Raw genomic sequence first — 19,330 nt, forward strand, 5'->3', positions numbered from 1 at the left:
GAGAAAAACTTTCACTTGTCCCATACAGGAATATAAGGTCAAGTACTTACTTCAAAGGACTTATAAAACAAAACAACAATGGGAAGGAAGAGGGCATAGATTTCAAACTAGGTATAATAATCGAAACAATTTGGTTCTGCATGATGTTCATCAGTGCAAGAGACCATGCCCTAAATATGTAAAATAAGCAAAATAACCCAGTTTTTAATCAACCGGAGATACCAGCTATTGGGGCAAGAAATCACCATTCAACAAAAACTATAGGGAAAATTGGGAAGTAGTCTGGAAGAAACTATGTATAAACCAATATCACATACCAAATAGTAGCTAACATTTATATAGAGCTCAAAGCACTTCACAATTATTTCATCTGAGCCTCCTCCTACTGTTGTAGCATTATTGCCCCCATTTTTCAAGGGAGGAAATTGAGGCAAAAAGTTATGAAGTGCCATACCAAGGGTCACATAACTAGAATATATCTAAAGATAGAGTTAAACTCAAGTTTTCTTGATTCCAGGTCTATCCACTAAGTTACTCAATTGCCTTTATGAACTCAATGAACTCAAGTGTGACATAATAAATTAGTGAAGTGTGGAAAAAATTACTTGTCAGATTTATGGATAAAGGGAGAATTCATGACTAATCAAGAAATAAAATAAAATGTACTGTTTTGATTACATAAAAAGTTTTTGCACAAACACAACTTAAAATTTGAAAAAAAAAAGCAGAAAACTGGTGAACAAAAGTTTGTATTAAGTTCCTTGATAAAGGTTTCATTTCTTAGGTATTATTTATTTATTTATTTATTTTATTTTATTTTATTATTTACAAGAATAAGTGCCATTCCCTCATTGACAAATGGTTGAAGAAAGTGAATAGGCAGTTTTCAGAATAAGAAATCAAAGCTATCAATATCCTTATGAAAAATGGCCTAAATCAGAAATGGTTAGAGAAATGCATATTAAAACATTTCTGAGGTTCTAATTCATACCAATGTAATAAACAAACAAAAAAAGGAAATGACAAATGTTGGAAGAGCTGTTGGAAAACACTAATGCATTGTTGGTAGAGCTCTGAATTAATCCACAAATAATTTTGCTGTTATTCAGTTGTTTTTCAGTTGTGTCTGGTTCTTTGTGATGCCATTTGGGGTTTTCTTGGCAGACATACTAGAGTGGTTTGCCATTTCCTTCACCAGCTCATTTACAGATGAGGAAACTGAGTCAAACAGGGTTAAGTTACTTGCCCAGGATCACACTGCTAGGAAGTGTCTGAGAAAACATTAGAACTCAGGTCCTTCTGACTCCAGGCCTGGGGCTCTATCCGCTGCCAAGCAACTGACTGTGTAGTGGGACAAACTGTTACATTAACGTAATGGGATTTGTTGTTATTTAGTTATACTAATCATGTTCAACTCTTCATGACCACTCTCTACTGTGTTTAGATTCACAATGTGGGAGGCAAAAGCAATAGTTTAAAGAGAATTTCCTTTCTTTAATCCAATTAATAAATATTTAATTAATTGAACATGGAAGTGGAAAATGTGTGTGTGATGGCAAAGTCAAGGATACGATCATCCTTGTGTGTAGCTGAAGTGTGATAAAGGAGTAGATAATAGGAAATGATTAATTAAAGTTAATCAAAGTTCATTTTTAAGTGCCAATTATGTGTCAAGCACTGTGTTTGGCATTTACAGTACTGCAAAAACGGGAAAGAAAACACAGTAAGACTGTTTTCTTCTGCTCAAGTTTCTACTCCGATTATTCCTTCCGTTCTCTAGAGTCTAAATGCCCTCATTTTATAGATGGACAAACTGAATTTCAGAGAGTTAATGTCAGAGATTCGATTTAAAATTGTCTCATCTCAAACCTAGTAATGCTTCTGGCCTCTAAGATTGTGGGATACAGATACAAGCATACTTTCCTTCTTTGTTTGGTTAATGGTGTTATTATATTAATAGCTTAAAGAATTTAATATAATGGTTACTGAGCATTAATGAATTAATAAAAGAGGTATGAAAAATCTGAGGAGTTAGGCCTTAGAAACAATTACTAATTCTGTGAAGTTAACTTGGGCTGATTTTATCTACGTGGATAATTTACTAAGAGTGTAATGAAAAAATTGCGTCCCATTTCTCAAGGAACTCACATTTGAATGGGGAAGACAGACAAATAACTATGTACAGAGTGTAAAGGGAAGGTTAATTATAGAGGGAAGGGGCAAAGACACACACATTCCATTAGGTTTTTAGTAAATATTTAGGGTGGGAAGCGACCTGAGAAAGGAATAAAAGTGTGGCTATTATTAGAAGCAAGGTGATATTAAAATATAAAAAGGGAACATTTGGCAGAAAATTTGCTATATAGAGTGAAAGTAACTGAGCAATCTAGAGGATAATACCAAAGTTTCAAGCCTCAGATGTGATAGTAAAGGAGGATTAGGGCAGAAGCTGAGTGGATAGGCACTAGGGCAAGAGCAGGTAAAAAAACTACAAATGTCATCTACTGAAACTTTGATTAAAATACTGTGTCCAGTGTTAGGTACTACATCTTAGGAAAGATATTGGCAAGTTAGTAAATGTTCAGGAAATGAGAACCAAAACAATGAAAAGCTTTGAGATCGTACCACATGAGGACTAGTCAAAGAAACTGGGTATGGTCAGTCAAATGAAGAGACTCGGGTCTAAGTCTTATTACCTTTTCTCCACCTCAATAAATTGTAGAGGCTCTAGGATTAAACACAAAATATTTTGTTTGAATTTCAAAGCTCTTCACAATCTGGCTCCTTCCTACATTTATCAATCTTTTTATTCTTTTTTTTTTTTAACATTTTCGGAGAAGCAATCAGGGTTAAGTGACTTGCCCAGGATCACACAACTAGTATGTGTCAAATGTCTGAGGCCAGATTTGAATTCAGGTCTTCCTGACTCCAAGGCCAAAGCTCTACTCACTGTGCCACCTAGCTGCTCCATCCTTTTTATTCTTCATTCCCTTCCAACTACTCTTCAACAGTCACCTGCTTCCTGGCTGTTCCTCATTTCAGGAACTACATGAATACAATCAACAAAACATTTCACACAAATGAAGACATCTCAATAACTGGAGAAATTATTAACAACTTATGAGTAGTCCAAGCCAACGTAAAAAAATGGCAATACTACACATCTTGATATAAAGTTACCATGAGTTCTTGAAGATGCCAGTGAATTAAGTATACTTAATTCTCAATATACCATATATATATATATATATATATATATATATATATATATATATATATATGTACAATATATACTAATACTCAAAGGACAGGAAGTATCAGGACAAGGGAATAAGAAAAGATGTTCAGGGACAGCATTTGAATTTACCATTAGCAGGTATCCCAGATTGGAGCTAAGGCTTCCCAATTTAAGGAGGCTGAAGGTACCATTCCCAGAAGTCTGTGCAACACTTTAAAACAGAGGGGTCAAAAAGTGAGGAAGGAAAGAAGATATAAAGCTACTGGAAACATGAGAAAGACTGAAAGACTAAAATCCCATACCAAAAATTTCAGTGTAAACCCACCCACATGTAAACAACAGAGCCTCAAAGACAGAAGGTAAAATGAACAAAATTCAAAAAGAGATCAGAACAGAATAAATAATGAAGGCAACTGATCCAAAATTCCCAAAGTAAAAACAATTCCATGGACTCTCAGAAATCATGGAAAAACAGCAATAAAGTACGATGTATCAGTTGTTTTCAAAAAATCAGGAGCTGCAATGCTATAAAAACAAAGCAAAAATTAAAATATATTTGTTGAGGGCCAGAGCTGAAGAGTCTAATATGGGATATGGAATTTGGGTCAGAGCTTGACTCTTTCCTTTTCCTACCCTTAAAGGGCTCACTTATTCAGAATATTTGGCTCACCAATATCCTGTGCCTGGGAGGTGTTAGAACACTCTGACCCTTGAACCTTGATGGCAAGCAGATGTGAACAATTAAGGATGAGCATAAGGGCTGGGATTAGTGATGTAAGAATGGTGGGAACACCTCGGGGGTGATTGTTAGCTTTCGCTATTAAAACTGGACCCTCAGAATAATAAATGGCTCAGTCTTTCACTGACCCACCTGGCCCACGTTTCTTCATTGCACACTCCTCTGTTTAATGCAACACTTAGTGGAGGACGACAAGTGGTGCCTGAACAGGGACATGAAGGAAGGTATGAGGGGAGTGGCTCTCTTGGGACTCCAGAGAATAAAAAAGAAAAAAAAAGCCTTGGTAGCTCAACGCTGTGGAAACAAGGTAAGAGAGTGACCGTCACAAAATACAATTCCTTAGCAGTTCTAGGGCTAAGGGGACACCAGGCAAGTGGGATATAGGAAAAGAAAAGAGAAGGGCTCGCTAACAGGAGCATAAGAAAAGAAAAGAGAAAGGTCTCGAGCATAAGAATAGTGTCGCTTTGGAACAGCCACATGCACTTACTTTTCGGTTTTGGGAGGCGCACCTGGAATCGAAAGTATGGGTCAAACACAAAGCTGAAGCAAAGACAGAAAATATTATCTACAACTTTTCAAGGAAATAGTGAAAGAAAGAGTTTTATTTATTACAGATGCTCAGTTACAGGAGTTTTTGGAATGTGTAGAAACATGCTGCCTGTGGTTCCCTCCAGAAGGAACAATAGACTTAGAAACATGGGAAATGGTGGGGCGACAAATGAGTGAGTACCGTGGGGAAGTAGGTCCAGGTGCATTCTACCTTCATCACCACCACAGACCCCACCTTCATCAAAAGTACTTAAGGCACATGTTGGGGCAGGATCAGGGGAAGAAGAAGAGACCTTTAAACCCCCAGTGGGGCCCGCTCCGGCCCCGACAAACAATAGGAGCTGTGTTATCTCTTCTGCAACCCAGGCCAGCTCCTACTCAACAATAAACACAGCAGTAGATCTTATACATGCAAGAGGTGAGCGAGATGCATCAAAAGATTATACAATAGTTACAAGAGTTAAAGACTAACAGTATTCACTGAGTTTCACAGGGAGAACCACTGCTGTAGAGGTACTGACTGATAAAGTGTAGAAACATTCAGCTGTTCTGTCTCTCACCTATTCATGTTGTAATCTATCTTTCTTCCCTGGTTAGGGATTGTTATCTGTAGCATTCTATTGATATTCAACTTGGAGAAGAGGTTTCCAACAATAAAAGTATTCAGGGTAGATGTGGGGGTGGAATTGGAGGAAGAAGAAGAGATGAATTAAGTATTTGAAGAAAAGCTTAAAATTGTAGAAGAAGAGGTTATACATGCAAGACCTATCACACCTTCCACACCATTAAGACCCCCACCCTCATATGGATCAGGCTCATATAGAGAAGATAATGAGGAAACAAATAAAAATCAAAAAAGCCATAAAAAACATTGTAAAGGGTTATTAGAAGAAGCAATCATAAAAGCAGAGGAAAAAGGAGAGGAAGTACCCATGGAATTAAAATTAGCTGTGCCAAAAACCATGCTATTTCCAGTACACAAAGAGGAAGATATAAATAACCCAGGTACAAAAATCAGAGTTCATAGACAGTTCGAATTTAAATTGTTAAAGGAATTAAAACAGGCTTCAGTTAATTACGGACCTAATTGTCCCTATGTACAAACATTGTTGGACTCAGTATACAATAGAGCATTAGCCCCATATGATTGGTGTTCTATAGTAAAAACATGTCTTGATCCTGGAGATTATTTCATATGGAAGTCAGAATACTTTGAGCAATGCCAAGAACAAGTAAAATATAACAACAGAACAGGAGTTCCTATTTCTTTCGAACAATTAACAGGAACAGGAAGATACATAGAATTGCAGGAACAATTTCAATTTCCCCTTCAAATGCCTCAGAATAATGATAATAGCCAATTCATGTTAAAGGCTTTCTAACAAGCCTCCAATTCCCTCTCTCTGTGTCATTAAGTGCCCACTACGTCATTCAGCCAGAGACTTCTGGGGGCTGCAGCTAGGGAAGCAACAAATTGCAAAACTCCTTTCCCTGTGGGTCTAGGCCTGGCCAGCCTGGACTTACAGTGGGAAGTTAGATACAGGTAAAAAACATCTTAGCAGATTCTGGAGGTTTTGCTATTAATCATTAAGAAATTGGGAAATTGTTCATTTGGGCACTGTTGGAGAAAACTTCTGAGACTGGGGGTAATTCCAGAAAGCTTTACAGGGAGGTAACCTTAATATGACTATAGGAGAAACGATCCAGAGATGTCAGGATATAGGAACCACACATTTTCAGGCACAAGTGATGGCAGCAGCATTTAGTAATACTTCAAGGACTCAACGAATATTAAAATGCTCTAATTGTGGGAACCAGGTCACATAAAAAGAAAATGTAAGACACACAAAAGGACACCACAAAATGTTCCCAGTATGCCCTGTCCCAAATGTTGCTGTGGTAATCAGTGGGTTTCTCAATGTAGATCTTTTAAGAGGAACAGAAGGGTTTGGAAGTACAGAGATGTTTTGGCATAGAGCTATGACAGATGCCAGACCTACATTAAAAACAGAAGTACAGGGAAGAGAGTATGAAGGGTTAATAGACACAGGGGCTGCCAAATTAGTCATTGGCATACGGGTCTGGCTTAGGGAATGGCTATTGAATCAAGGGAATGTAGTATTGCAAGGCATAGGAGAAATAGCTGCGCCGGCTCAGAGTGTGCCGTGGCTCACTTGGAAAGTGGAAGGACAGCAAGGAAAATTTCGACCATATGTGTTATCACACATTCCTTGTTGCCTTTGGGGAAGAGATTTACTGAAACATGTGAATGTCACTATAAATAGTAAGAATTTTTGTAGAGGTCACAGCTGAAGGTAAAAGAACAGTAAAAGTTCCAAAAATAACTTGGAAAGAAGGGCCTCCCCATATGGTAGACCAGTGACTGCTTAATCTAGAAAAAATCAGGCTCTCAACAGATAGCAGAAACAAATAGCTGCAGGACGTATAGAACCATTCACGTCCCTGGAACTCTCCAATATTTGCCATTAAAAAGAAGTCAGGAAAGTGAAGGATATTGAAGATCTCAAACAATAAATCATGGCATGGAAGAACATATTAAGAAACCTTTGGAACTTAGAAAAGTATTGACCAGTTATAGATAAATAGTTTAAGCAGCCAGAAGGTGCATCTTTGTAAAGAATTGATTAAAGTAGACCAACTAAAAGCAGCTGGAAAAAGAGAATTGTTATTGGATACCACATACAGGGACTTTTAAATACCCAAAGGTTGAATTTAGATGTCATGAAAATAATATTATAGCACTAGAAGATACAATACAGTCCAGAACAGGGATCCCTATTACTATGGAATGCTTGACAGGAAAAGAGATCAAAAAAACTTTTAACAACAAAATAAGAGGTACAGACAGCTTAGGTTTTTCCTTAAAAACATGATTTTCAAAAGGTAATTCACTTGTATATAGATATTTTTCCTTCTTTTAATGGGGAGAGAAAACAGTAGGAAAAGACCTTCATAACAACAGATTTGGAAAGGTTTCTTTCGTAAGAACTCATTCATAGCTAAGATGGAATTCTCCTTTGTTCTCTCTATTCCTAGTCTTTACATACTTCATATCATCACTGTATATTTCACAAAGTAGAAGGGAAAAGCAGCTTTCAAAACGTTATTACTAACAACTGGTGGAGGTATAAGCAAAAAAGTTAGGATCTGGTTATGGTTCTTATAGTGTGTACCTTGTCATGAGGTGGAAAAAAATATTTGAGTTATTTGTCCACTCTTACAGATTATTTCACCCTCCAAGAAAGCAAGATCACATATAATTGCCAATCTCAGCTAATTAAGATGCTCTATATTAGAGTAACATGAGTGGCACAACTTAAGATTGAGGGGTATTGGGAAAGCTGTATAGGAAACCTCATGCTTTCTCCTGTTCCTGAATCTGTTGAGTTTTGACCGTTCAGAAGCATATATTTTTTTCAAAAGGAAAAAAAGCCTTATAGGAAAGTTTATTATGTAACCCTAAATGTATTTCCAGAGCATATACAGAGCTGCAAGAACAGTTACAATTGGTCTACCCAAGAGGAAAAAATGAATGTTTCAGATGCTGCTTTGATTCTATAAACAGCCAGGGCCCCACACCCATTTGTTCACCAACATTTTTAGAGAGGTGGAAAGTTCAAGCAGCTGAAATGAATGATGATGAAGTAGATAATGAAATTGTACTTAGACTACCACCAATTGTTAACAAGAAAGTAACACCATTGATTCAGACTCCACAATAATCACTGTGCTTGATCTTATACATGCTACCTCTGGCAGCACAGGATTGGATTTAAGCTCTATTACACCTAAGGAAATCTATAATGAAGTAGTTTCCATTCCCACAGGTGTATACAGTCTACTTCCTCCTAGAACTGTAGGACTTATACTGGGTAGAAACTCACAATCACTTCGTTACCTCATGGTTATGTTGGGAGAATAAGAGTAAAGCTATATGCTTTTCCTGCTACTTCTACAGCTGTTTCTACTCCATTATCATCAGTTTTTGCAGAGCTTCCTTTGTCCTTAAAGTGGTATCTAGCTCAGCTCCTTTTGTAATTACTGCCGGGCCTGCTACCAGTCTTCCTGGTCTGAATAATCCTATTCCATCAGTCTTGAAAAATCAAAGATCATTTTGCTCAAGTAAAGCTTGTTTAGGAACAAGATGGTAACATTTCATAATGCCTATCCAGAACTTCTCGGGTTTTTTTTTCCTTCTGAATGTGGCTGTGGGAGAAAAACTTATGAAAGCTGCTTTTTGCCTAATTTTTGCCTAAACATTCTTCTGATTAACGGGACACATCAGGCAGTGTATATGAAATGACTCAGCATTTGAATGATATCAAAGAACACCTTCATGTAGTAAAGAGGGATATTGAACATTTAATACAGCGAAATATGCCATCAAATGAAAGAGCAAAATGCCCAGAACTATCAGCATTTCCATCTTATTTAATCTACAACACACTTTTTAATGTTTGTAGCATTACAGATGATGTTATTCATTGGTTGGGACTCAGCAGGCAGCTACACCTACACCCCAAAGATCTTCCACTCCAGACATGGCCATATTCTCGAATCTTTCATCACCTTCCTTGCCAGCACAATCTCCTTTAGCCACACCTGCATCATCATCAATAGCACTATCAGTTAGCTGTGGTCTCTTTTGCATGGCCCCCACCCAGGTAATACAGAACTGCAAATTCCAGCTACCCCTGTTGTTAAAAGTAGCAGCAACAGAAAATGAAGAACGAAAGACTGAAAAGAGTCGTGTGGAAGGACCCAAAACACAATCATTGGTTTAGGCCAGAAAAATCGCTAACCTGGGGGTGGGGGTATGCTTCTATCTTTCCAGATGGCTCAGAAGGGCCAATGTGGGTTCCTGAATGGAGCCTCCGAGTCTGTGCTCGAAGTGACCCAGAAACTCCAGACACTCGGATTGCAAAACCAGCACAGAGATAAAAGAATAAGAAGGGAGCATCCGAGACAACGGAGGAGGACAACAAAGACAGAGGATGCTGCTGCTGTAGTTGACCACTCTGGAGGCAAAAGACTGTGCAGCTTTGGACATATGTTAATAATCCTCCATGGTCTAGACTACTTAATTGGGAGGATAAATTGACTGGCATTGTGCCTGTAGGACAAGCAGCAGCATTTTTGGAAAAGGAGAGTTATGTTTGCATTGCTTACCATCTTGCAGGGATTAAAGGAATGGAAGATGTTATGGGAAACATTGTGTTGAGCGGGAAAATGTTACCTATTCTACGTTAGTGTCTCCTATGGGGGTGGTATGGAATATATCTATGTCTTTTGAATCTATTGGAGATGAATTTAGATCCATATAATTCTGGTGTTGTTGGATGGAAAATCATTTGGAAGGTACTTTTGCTTCTGATTTGACATGCTTACTCAACAGCTTCATTGTGCTATTTGGGGTATTGTAGCCCTTGTATCACTTATTGCCTCATCAATGTCATTTGCAACTGATTTAAGCTTGGAATGTATCATTGGCGTAGTGTTGAATTTATTGGAGATCTTTGATTCTGATTTGTCTTTTGCTAACAGTCATTTCCCAGGGACTCAACCCCAGAACCTAGCTCGAGAAATTTTGGAAAATTGGGCATAACCAATATATTTGATAAATGTACCTGCTTTACTATTTCATCTGTTTTCATGCATTGCTTGTTATATCTCATTATTGCTTGTTATATTCTACGGCAATAAGTAACGCATGGGTCAAATCTTTGGGGTACATATGTTCATCACTTTAAGTCAATTTCGAAAACAAAAAAGGGGAGTTGTTGAGGGCCAGGGCTGAAGAGTCTAATATAGGATAAGGAATTTAGGTCAGAGCTTGACTCTTTGCTTTCCTACCCTTAAAGGGCTCACTTATTCAGAATATTTGGCTCACCAATATCCTGTGCCTGGGAGGTGTTAGAACACTCTGACCATTGAACCTTGATGGCAAGCAGGTGTGAACAATTAAGGATGCACATCGGGACTGGGATTAGTCATGTAAGAACAGTGGGAATGCCTCTGGGATGATTGTTAGCTTTCACTATTAAAACTGGACCCTCAGAATAATAAATGGCTCAGTCTTTCACTGACCCACCTGGCCTACGTTTCCTCACTGCACACTCCTGTGTTTGATGCAACACTTAGTCGCGGGCGACATATATTTATATGTAAAGAGGTATAAATTTTAAATGTTGTTTGTCCTTCCTTTTAAAAAGGACCAATGACATCATGGGGTGATGTTCTAACTTGCCGTGAAGTAGAGGCAAGATTACACAGTCATCAAAGTCAAGATGACTAGCGATGGCCCAGGATGCAATATATGTCGTTGCTGTTTGATCAAGCTCTAAGCACTATGTCGGCCACCTTCATAGCTGTTGTGACAAACTGTTCTCATCCATCCATTTTACCAGGGGAAGTCTTCACATGCTTGGGGTAGACATCCCCTTAACTCAGTGACGGTTTTGGGACCCTTTAACCTGGTTTAGCCAGTCTGCCCAGGAGACCAGAAAAAGATGAATTAATCAGTCCTCTTAAATAGGGAAACTACATTGTGATTAAAGAGACTATAGACAATGAACAATAACAACAGTATAATGATGAAATTCATAAAGGAAATGTAAGCTAACTTTTCATAGAATATTTTTAGTATCATAATTGCACACTTTAATGTTGCTCTCACAAACTGGTTAAACATAAAAGATAAAAAAGAAAATGCAGAACTAAATCACTGGAAAAGCTACTTCTGAAAGAATTAGCAATCTTCTAAATTTAAATGGAAACATTAATGAAAATACCTCTTTTACAACGTACACATTATTAGTGAACTTTAATTCAATAAAAATAGTAATTAATAAAAGGAACAAAAGCAAAAGACAGGATTGGCAGAAGCTCAGTTCTCGACCGGCTTTCTGCTGGAAACTACCAGCACAGCCAAGGAAAACATGCCTTGCCAATACTCAGCGTTGACAACAGAGCAAAAAAAATAACTGTCTGGTATAGCTCATCAAATTATTGCTCCGGGCAAGAGAATCTTGGCAGCAGATGAGTCCACTGGTAGCACTGCAAAGCCACTGCAGTCCATTGGAGCTGAGAACACAGAGGAAAATCATCACCTTTGTAGGGCATTACTTCTGACAGCAAATGATCGAGTGAACTCCTGCATTGGAGGTGTTATCTTTTTCCATGAGACACTTCACCAGAAAGCCGATGGTAGTCGTCCCTTCCCCAATGTCATAAAGGCAAAGGGTGGCATTGTGGGCATCAAGGTGGACAAAGGTAAAGTGTCCCTGGTAGGGACCAAGGTCTGGAAGAGTTGAGTGAGCCCCGTGTCTAGTAAAAGAATAATGGAGTTGACTGCCAAGTGGTACTGTGTACTGAAGATTGGGGATAATACACCTTTCCCACTTGCCATCATGGAGAATGCCAATGTGCTAGCCTGATATGCCAGCAGAATGGCATTGTCTCCATTGTGGAGCCAGAGATCCTTCCTGATGGAGAACGTGATTTGAAGTGTCATCAGTATGTCACTGAGAAGGGACTGACTGCTGTCTACAAAGCTCTGAGTGGCCACCATGTCTATCTGGCAGGGACCTTGCTGAAGTCTAACATGTATCACCCCTGTACCCAGAAGTGTTCACATGAGATTGCAGTGGCCACTGTCATTGTCCTTTGCCAGACTGTGCCTCTTGCAGTCACTGTAACCACCTTCCTATCTGGGGGTCAGAGAGAAGAAGATGCCTCCATCAACCTCAATGTCATCAACACCTACCCCTTGCACATGCCATGGACCCTGACCTTTTATTATGGCCAAGCTTTGCAGGCATCTGCCCTCAAGACTTGGGGTGGAAAGAAAGAAAATGTCCAGGCTGCCAAGAGGAATATATTAAGCGGGCCACCCCTAATAGCCAAGCTGCTCAAGGCAAGTATACTCCAAGTGGAAAGTCAGGAGGGGCAGCCAGTGAGTCTCTCTTTGTCTCTAACCATGCCTACTAAGTAAGTCAAGGCCTTCCACCTTGGTATGCCCTAACACTCCAGGCCAACCCTCACAGTCTACAAAAAGGCTGAGATCCCAGAGCTATGTGCTGACCTCTCCCATCACTCCTTACTTTGTGTGGTGTTGTTGCTCTCTGGCGAATCTAGTGACCCCTCCTCAGCCCACTTCTTCCAATAAACAACTAACAAAAACAAAAACAAAAAGACACAGGATTAAAAAGTGGCTTACTTATGATATCCTGACTAATGAATGGTCCAAATTACAGAAACATAATAACAGTTAAAGCAGTCTTTAAAGGAAAAATTATATGTCCGAAAACATATATGTTAACAAAATTTTTGTAAACACAACACTAATGAACTGGGTTCACAAGTTGAAAAAAAACTAGGAAATTTAAAAAAATTAAAAAGCAAATATGCGCAAAGGAAACATTAAAGGAGAAATAGATTTTTTTAAAAAAAGAAACAATGTAACTACATAAGAAATAAAAGTAGAGTTAGAAAATACTTGAAATCTTATAAACCCTTTAAATTTTTAAAATTAATTTATTTTTAGTTTTCAACATTCACTTCCATAAGCTTTTGTGTTTTAAATTTTCTCCCTCCCTCTCCTCTCTCCTTAATTCCACAAAACTAGTCATCCTCCCAAGTCACCCAGATTTAAACTAAGTGTCACCTTTTGCTCTTCCATTTCTCACCCTACCTTGCTATATTCAATGTTTTGCTAAATCTACCTAAATAAATTCTATTTTCCTATATAAATCACATCTCTTGCAGATAGAAGTTTTTATCAAATACCGTTACAACGCTGATGAAGGCTCTCATTATCTCACACCTATGCTAAAGCAATAACCTGCTATTGGTCTGTCTGCTGAGTTTTTCTCTACTCCAAACCATCCTCCATTTAGCTGCCAACATGATGTTTAAACAGGTCACCTTTACCTCCAGGAGCAAATAGAAAAGCTTCTGTCTGACTTCTGAAGTCCTCCATAACCTAACTTCCCACTCCTTTACAGCTTCTTACACCTTACACCTCACCCCCACATTCTTTAATTTTATTGTACTTCTTTGCTGTTCCTCAGACAACTTTTTGTTTCCAGCATATTCAGCTTTCATTTATTTTAAATTAAATGTTATTTTACTTTTAAGTTTCCATTGTCTCCTCACTCTATCCTCAAACCGCTTGTAACTGAGAATGCAAGAAAAACAAAACATTTACAAACAAGAATAAATAAATAAATTCGTTCACATTAAAGCCATACACATTCTGACCTCAGACTGGCCTAGCTGTAAATCCACCTCCAGCAAAACTGTCCTTGTGTTTGTTTTTCACAAATGTAAGCCACTCCTCCCTACAATTTCTATCACTTTTTTAGTTCATAAGAAGGTCATTGTGGCAAACAAGGGATAACAGATTCAATGAGGCCAGGGTGAGTGCACCTTTGTAGCAACTTGCAAAACAGCTACTTGTTCAACTCGTGCAGCTTTTAATAAGCTTGTGTTTCAAATCACATCCTCTGGTGGCTGTCTGAGCTTGCACCCCTTTTGGGGCACTTGAAAAAGATTATAATCATACCTAAGTCAGTTCTTGATCAAAGTTGATGTAATCCCTATTTCTAAAACCACAGCTCCCTCTGATAAAAGTTTTCACTAAGGAAATTGTACCTATGTATAATCCACTTGTTTATATGGATTCTGATGGGGGGGTTGTCTCATTGTATTCTAGAAATGTTTTTATGTTCTCCTTTTTGCTTTATTTGCAGACCAAGGTAGGGAATGATGGTTATGAATAGATGAATAGATCAAATTTGTGAATGATAGCTGTGAAGATAAGAGAAAAGTTCTACCTGAAATTTTCAGCCTAACATATGAGAGAAATAACAATTATCTAGCCATAAGGTGTAATTAATGAACTTTTGCTGTTTGAGGAAGTCTTTTGATACTTTAATTTGCTGCTATTCTAAGTCTAAGACATTAAGTGTCTGAAAATCATTGAAGGGAAATGCTATGTGCCCTGAAGTCTGAGGACTGCCCTAAGTGGATGTCTGTCTCTGGAAAAGCTGAGAGAATTATTTTGCAAAAGTGGAGGTAGGATTCTCTTGACTTCTCCTCATCTCTGCAAATAAGACATTTTCCCACCTGGTTAATTCTGAGCTGGGATATGACACGAATGTATAGTGAAGGATCATTCTGAATTGTCATTTGAATTACAAATAATGAAGAGCTTTATAACTGCTTGGTTATTTAGTTTATACGAGATCACCCTACCATTTTATTTCATCCTGTTAATATGATTAGTGAGAGATGACAGTAAAAACTGTGACATCATTTTCAAAATTGGATTAAGAATCTTATGTGTAAAAATTGTTGAAGACATGTAACAATATTGACAGGCATATTCCTTTTTCCAATTCATGCCCTCATGATGCAACAAGTGAAATTCTCTTAAGTTTCAAGTGAATTGTGTGTTCTTTATGTAATGATTCTTAGAATTCTATTTTATATTGAGTTTGTGTTAAGGAGAACTGAGTGCCTAACATCCTGTCTTCTATAGAAGTCATTTAATCTTACTTAATTCTACTTTGTTGTATTGTTAAATTATTAATTTATCCTGCATATGACGTCTGTATACAGTTGTTTAGTTATTGTCTCTTTCTTAAAAATGCATTTTTGTACCCCCAGATTTTGGCACATTTTTGATATCTGACATATATAAATTTCTTGACTTACTAATTTAAGTAAAAAATTATCAGTCACAAATTATTTGCTGCTTTGGGTAGTTGCTTCAATTACGTGATTTGAGTTATAAATAAAGGTGTTTTGTCAGATTGTATTTCCTCCTCAAAATTGCTTATGACTAAGACATTTTGCTTTCATGTTTACTATTACTTTGTTGTTATTATATTATTATTTATTACTATTATATTACTATTTTATTATAATATAGTGTTATATTACTTGATATAGTTTATACTTTAGAAATATAAATATAAATCAAATCTTAAGTGCATGTGTTAGGTATTGTTGCTTTTGTTTTTTTTTCAGTTGATTAAAAGGTAGGAAATGAACTTAAATGGGTGGCTTTAAAAAGACTTATTCATTATGATCAGCTGGAAACTAAATTGAAGTCTATTTGTGAACAGAATCAATAATGTCAACAGAAAAGAAATGAAGGAAAAGTACCTCGTAGAAGCACCGCTGAAGTCACAACCACGTTCTTTTTACTTTCGATTTTCCCCGGAAATTGTAATTGCATCACGTGACTCAGGTATTTCCCATCTCCCTCTGACAGCCATTTTTCTCAGTGTGATTCTTCATAGGAACAAAAAGCACAAAACAAATTTGCTGGAATTGTTGACTTAAACATACCACCCCAATATTTAATTTTTGCGTGACTTCAAATAATTCCCCCAAGTATGAACTGAAAAAATTAAGTACAGAAAACCCTGTTCTGTAATAAAAGAAAACCTAAAGGAATTTTTGCTTCAAGAAAACTTATGAAAATTTAAAAACAAAAGAACAAAGGCATATTTAAGAGATTAAAATAGTGTTTTCCCCTATTTATTTGTCTTTTCATAAATAAAAATAATTCTATATGATATATTGATGACAATTTCTTTTTAAAAGTTTTAGAGTTTATTAACTATTTACCAGTTTTTAAATTGCTAAAGTGTTATTTCTCATGCTTCACAAACAGGCTGAAACTTACATAAAAATGTGGTGGTCTCGCCTCCAATATATTATTTAAACCTCACAATGGAAATTTGTTTTGATAAAATCAGTTCTGATAACAAAAATTTTCCTCCCAAAAAAGGAAAATGCAAAGTCTAACCAAATAACCAAATCCTACAAAACCAGTCCTAGATAGGCAAAAAAAAATTCATACTCACACATATATACATACATACACACCCATATACACACCCACATACATACATACATGCATACATACAATGCTTGGTCCCCTGTCTCTCAATTTCTTAGTAGGTCTCTGTCTTGTGTAAAATTTTTCTCTTGCTGCAGAACACATTCAAGAAGAGGGGTGCCTGGCCCAAGGATTTTTGTCCTTTGTTGGCCCAAGGATTCTTACTTGCACCAAATCTCCAATGTCCATCCCTCTGACAGCTCCCTCAATATCTGGTATACTCTCTACACATTCCCATCCATAACTACCTAAATTGCCTTTAGCATTCCTGGCACTCCTTTCCCGTGCACCTTTTCCATATAAGCTCCAGCACCATCCTCACTTTCTCCCAAGTTCCTTAAGAATCCTTGCTTGCTTCTCCTAAAGTGTTACAATAAATTTTTTTACCAAAAATGAGATATTGCAACAAATACAATATAACTTTGAATTATTTAAATAATTGAAAAAATGTTTAAAAGAAACAGAGCAACTAAAATATTCCCAACCATAATAATTTAAATAATTAATTTATGATTAAAACCTAATAATCAGTTCCCACAAGAAAACTGTGATAGCTGTGCTAAAAGCTGATGGAGACAAAAAATAAGAGGATACATATGCTGCCACTCCGCAGAACTCCTGTATCTATTTCTTGCACATAGTGACAAAGAAGGGAAATCCTCTCCACAATGATTTCTCAGTTCAACAAAGGCATTGGTGGATGGTCTGGTAGTTTGTGGAACACTACTACTGTCTCCACAACATAATATAGTGCCTCCATCACAAGTAGCAAATATTTGATTGATGTAATTAAGCTTATGAAACCCCTGGGCAAGTCAGCCATTCCTCTCTCAAATATTCAACTGTCTCAGTTTCCAGTTCTTGGTACCACAAAAAAAAATTGCTATAAAGATTTCTGCACATTTGGGTCCTTTTCTTCTTTCTTTTTCTTTTTTTTCCCTTGGGGTATAGAATTGGTAGCAATGTCAGTGGGTAAAAGGATATGCACAGTTTAATAGCTTTTATGATTCAGAGTTCCAACAACAGTTCCTTCACATACTTATTTTCCATTTCCCCTCCAGCATTTGTCATTTTCTTTTTTGTCAACTTAGTCAATTTGATGGGTATATGTGGGAGCCCGAGTTCTTATGGAAAATCTCTAAGTCCTTACAGACTTTAGGGGTCAGTATGTATAGAGGCTTGCCTGGGGATAAACCATCCCATGGCTCTTGCCCTAGCTCCATTTGTTATGGTTTGTTGATTTTAAGTTCTTACTCATGCCCAGCCTTGAGACTAGGTGGCTGACTCGGGTACACAATACTAAGAACTCGGCAGGGAAACAACAGATATGAAATTTGGCATTGAAACTATTTTCTCATGAGAAAATGAGGATCTTTGGCTGTTTAGATTATTCATGTTATCAATTGGCGCTTGTAGATCATTTCTCATGGTACAAAGCTGTTTTCTAGATAATCTTGTAACCTCTGAAAATAAACCAGTCTTATGAGCATCAGTCTCAGACTCGCCTAGCCCGACTTTTCTTTCTCCAGTTCCCCTTCCCCTTTTTTCTTTCACTGCTCTGTCGTACATTCACGCCAGCTGCTGGCAGTTGGCGCCTTAACAGGGACTCACGATCCTTGGATGGGAAAGTTTTAGACCCCCGGGGAGTAGAAGAGGTTAAGAGAGACACAGGCACCTTACCGACTCAGAACTCCACTACAACTATGGGAAGAGGTAAGGGAATTTAGTCGTATGGAAAGAAACACAACACTAGGCTTATTCAGGGATTTCTCTGCTCTCCTTTAAAATGAGTCAGATTTAGTTTAAAAATAGACAGCAACATCTTCAAGCTTTCTTTCCTCTCATTTGGTTAAAGTATGTTCTCCCTGGCGAAAATTCATTCTCCATGAACTTAAGGAAAATTTTGCCTGTTTTTCATAACATCTGGGAAACCACGAAAAGAAAAAATCGAAATCAAAATGAATATTATTTCATTTGTGCAAGGAATTTCTAGCAAACCTCTCTGAGCTTTTGGATTTTCCCCATCATATTTTTTCTGTATTTCTTCTGTGTTCATCTGTGTGGTATGATTAATGTGTCCGCACGTGTAATCTGATCACCTTTGCAATTAAGTAGGAAGAATAGCATTCCAGGGGAATGCTGTTTCCTTTCTCTCCTTCTCCCTCCCTAACACCAGCCGCCTCCCAGGAGCGGGTGGACGGGAGAGAGAAGGAGAGAAAAATATTTTATTATTTAGGTCATATGATTGGTAAAAGGCAAAGAAAGTTTAAGCATGCAGGGATGAGAAAAGTATGAGTAGAAAGAAAAGCATAATCTGTTTTCATGAACAGGTGAACAGAGAGTTTGAGAGTAAAAGATTTGGGAACTTTTAAAGAACTGTTGGAAAGTTGTTTTCTCTCTCACTTTACATTTTAAGATCTGGCCAAATTTTTGGGTGTGAAGTGAGAGACAAGAAAGATAAGTTGTTGGACATTTTTCTCTTCCCCTCTTCCGCATTCAGCTTTGGCCCAGTTGTGGCGTCCAACTTGGCCGAGGCTGGGGTGGGGGAGAGAGGAAGAGAAAAGAGGATAGGAGGGCAAATTTCTACCCTCAGATCAAAACGAAAAGTTTTAATGTATTGAAACACAACCAAAAAATAATTTAGTTTATTCTAATTGGTAATGTGTTTGTTTCAACTTTTAAAAATCTAGTATTTTTTTTTCCATTTGGTAAACTTTTATATTGTTCTATCAAGCAGTTTTTCATAATTTGGATGTTATTAAAATGTGAACTAAAATAAACTGAAGGATAGTGGGAAAATTGTGTAAAATCAGTTAAATTATTTTATCAAGCCCTGCTAATCTTGTCTTATAATGTTTTATAACTGTCA

The 19,330-nt window shown here is 37.4% G+C and overlaps 2 pseudogenes; one reads left to right on the forward strand and one right to left on the reverse strand.

The window, feature by feature from the left end:
- Positions 1 to 19,330, reverse strand: part of LOC110203829 (transcriptional regulator ATRX-like) — a 236,255-nt pseudogene that overhangs the window by 133,818 nt on the left and 83,107 nt on the right.
- Positions 11,486 to 12,536, forward strand: LOC110203646 (fructose-bisphosphate aldolase A pseudogene; annotated as a pseudogene).

This window comes from Phascolarctos cinereus, unplaced genomic scaffold, assembly GCF_003287225.1.
Source record: "Phascolarctos cinereus isolate Bilbo 61053 unplaced genomic scaffold, phaCin_HiC Scaffold_11;HRSCAF=466, whole genome shotgun sequence".
NCBI classification, from domain to species: Eukaryota; Metazoa; Chordata; class Mammalia; order Diprotodontia; family Phascolarctidae; genus Phascolarctos; species Phascolarctos cinereus.